Raw genomic sequence first — 3,219 nt, 5'->3', positions numbered from 1 at the left:
CCCTCGCTCGCTCTCTGTCTCTCTCTCCCCCTCTCTCGCTCTCTCTCTCTCTCTCTCTCTCTCGTCAATCTCTGTCCTCATGCTAGGAAAATAAAAGTTCAGAGAATAAAATCCCAGAGCATTGAGTACTTTATACATTTATCTGGCAGTGACTAATACTATTACAAATGGAGCTATTACTGGATACAATCAAGTACTCTATCAATGATAAATATTAGGTGTCCTTCTATCATGGCCACAGTTCTAATAGAGATGTATTAAGACTATTGTGTTGTAACTGCAGATATTCAAGGTAGTTGTACATGTGGATAATCTGAGAGAGTACAGTACAAGGGTGGGCCTATTTGGTCAAGTCTCCTGTTGCTTAAGAGAAAACAAATAGGAAAAATTCCATTAATTCTGTGCAAGTACAATCATGATGGGTTTTGACCTAGTGGTTAGAGCGTTGGACTAGTAACCGGAAGGTTGCAAGTTCAAACCCTCAAGCTGACAAGGTACAAATCTGTCGTTCTGCCCCTGAACAGGTAGTTAACCCACTGTTCCTAGGCCATCATTGAAAATAAGAATTTGTTCTTAACTGACTTGCCTAGTTAAATAAAGGTAAATTAAAATAAAAAAATAAAATGAACATTTGAACATCTTGGCCATGTTCTGTTATAATCTCCACCCGGCACAGCCAAAAGAGGCCTGGTTCCTCTCTAGGTTTCTTCCTAGGTTCTGTTGAAGGGTTAGTCTAGTGATTCACTATTTGTGGACTGAATTTGCCTGTCAGTTGTTCGTTTCCCTTTTTCTCAATTCTGGACTGATCACAGTACAAACCCTGAGTTACTACTAAAACTGCCAACTGCTCCATATTTGTATTACACACACGCACGCACGCACGCACGCACACACACACACACACACACACACACACACACACACTACGCTATCTCCCACTCTCTGCCTCTCTCGCCTCTCCCTCTCTATCTCACTCTCGAGAGATCTCTGAAGGTGGGGGCATAGAGCAGTACAGCTATTAGCTCCGAGCTGCAGACATCATTCCGAGTAGAGGGCAGACGATTCCATCGTCAGCGCAGGAACAGGGAGCCCTGGCAACAATAAGAGACATACTCTTACCAGACCATTACACCTTACAGTAAGTACTAGCTCAATTCATTTTATACTGCCACTGCACGATACTGTCGCTGTCTGGTTCTACCTTGTTGTCACTACACTGCTGAGCTGTTGCGGTAGAAAAAATGGCTGGAACTGGAACTAGGAAAGGTAGCTACGCGCAAAGAGTGCTGGTTTATTTTCAAAAGCTTTGGAAATGTTTACTTCGCACTCTGACCTATTTTTTTGTGTGCCCGGAGGATAGAAGGTTGTTTGTGGTTTACAATCATGCACTTGTCATTTCGAAATAAAAATGCAAACTATCTGTTTAGTGCGACATAAGTGAGCGTTGGTTTCGCGGAATTGAAATAGAGCAAGGAGTGTTTTTCACAGGCGGGTTGGTGTGTAGGGCAAGCTCACTAACTGCGCCACTCCACCCAGAAAGATTGTATATTGCATAAAGAATAGTAAGACGCATTTATAGTAGGCTAACCGTCCACTATGAAATGGTTGTGGTACGTGCGTACGTGGCCGTATGTCCACTCCAGCATTTGACAAGGGTTTGATAGCGCGAGACATTTCAGTTTAATTCCATCGCGGAAGTGCTTTTTATTCTTCAAAGACAGTGCAAACCAACGTACCTTAGCCTACTTAATTTAACCGGTACAATTAGAAAAATATATACATCTATATGACATGCCCTTCATTTCGAGGGAGAGTGTAAATGTTACTACGCGGGCTACTGTCGACTTTTCATTGACGCTGGCTGATTGGTAAAGGACGTTGGGTCCGATGTGTGCGGCTAGTGGTTGCTCGACTGCGCGTGGTGTGATGTCACTCCTAGCTTTGGTGATTATATAACGGGACTGTAGGGATCCCGGGCTGTGATTGCAAGCTATTTATATTCTGTTTACAGTCAGGAATTGCACTATGCATAGTAAGATTTGTAAAGGCTACATACCTGTCCTCCGTATTATTTAGAGGGGATAGATAGCCTACAACAGCTACATTCCTCAATCACTACACAGTTATAACATGGTTACATTGTGTCCAGTATCTGGAAATGGAAGGTGGCCAGACATAACGTGTGTTACAATGTTTCGACATGTTACATCGGCTCATTGAAACACGTTACAGTCACTTTGCAATCCCATTGAAGGGCACCCTTTCTTTAATATTCACCATGACACAGCACACCATGTCTTGATGCTGTTTCTTTATGTAATCAAAGGTGAGAGTTAGTGGAGAGCTTTTGTATATTACCCACAGTTGAACCTGTACGCTGCAGGCCATGGGACATTGCTTGTTTATTTACCCTTTCTTTTTTGGTAGTGTAGTTTGAGTTGGGTTCGGTTTGTGTTGGTTGTCTGGCTGCCCAGTGAGTGTGGAACACTTCAAGGCACCACGTGATTATCCTGTATGGTCGTTCTACCAGTTCAGTTCACCTGATGGTGGTGAATCTGTCTATAGCACGTGTCCATAGAGATATGATATTCTATTTCTATAGCACTTGTCACTCTTCTATGTGAATGATGCAGGTCCAGGTAAGAGGTACATTCATTTGTCAAAATCTTTTGAGATGTTTATGAATGCATTATATTATATATACATGTATATCTGAATGGTATTGACTATAGGGCCTGGAGTATTTCCTAACCACGTGACCTGACTAGGAAAACCCCTGGCCTCTAGGTATTTACTACAAGTAGATATCCTGTAGTCATTTGGTCCGGAAAAACTCCTGTCCTTCCAAGCAAAATAACAGAGAGCAGTAGCTCCATCATTTGAAATGAATTGCCTTTCTAAAAACCTTGCAAAATATTTGTTCCAACTGGGAGCTAATGAACGTGACCCTATCCGTTGTGCAGGGAGCTAATCATGTGACAGTGAATTAGGGTGCTGCCATTTCTCCATGCGCTTCCCTTTGATCCTGTTTGCCACACACACACACACACACACACACACACACACACACACACACACACACACACACACACACACACACACACACACACACACACACACGCATGCATGCACACACACTTTACTTACTTTTAAATGCTAATGAGAGACAGTTAGCAGCCAATGTGTCCTAATCACGAGCCATTTTCTCCATCTCAGCTA

General features: G+C 42.8%; 1 protein-coding gene across 2 annotated transcripts in view; it reads left to right on the top strand.

Annotated features, from left to right (window-relative positions):
- Window positions 1–896: 896 nt before the first annotated feature.
- The window catches only part of atxn1a (ataxin 1a), a 194,316-nt gene continuing 191,993 nt past the window's right edge, over window positions 897–3,219 (top strand). For both annotated transcript variants that reach the window (XM_090209053.1, XM_090209052.1), the window contains exon 1: window positions 897–1,138. The gene's annotated coding sequence lies outside the window, so the exon portion shown is untranslated. The remainder of the gene's footprint in view (window positions 1,139–3,219) is intronic.

This window comes from Oncorhynchus mykiss, chromosome 18 (assembly GCF_057628025.1).
Source record: "Oncorhynchus mykiss isolate SJ-2025 chromosome 18, ASM5762802v1, whole genome shotgun sequence".
Lineage (NCBI taxonomy): Eukaryota > Metazoa > Chordata > Actinopteri > Salmoniformes > Salmonidae > Oncorhynchus > Oncorhynchus mykiss.
This window is presented reverse-complemented; position numbering and strand designations above follow the sequence as displayed.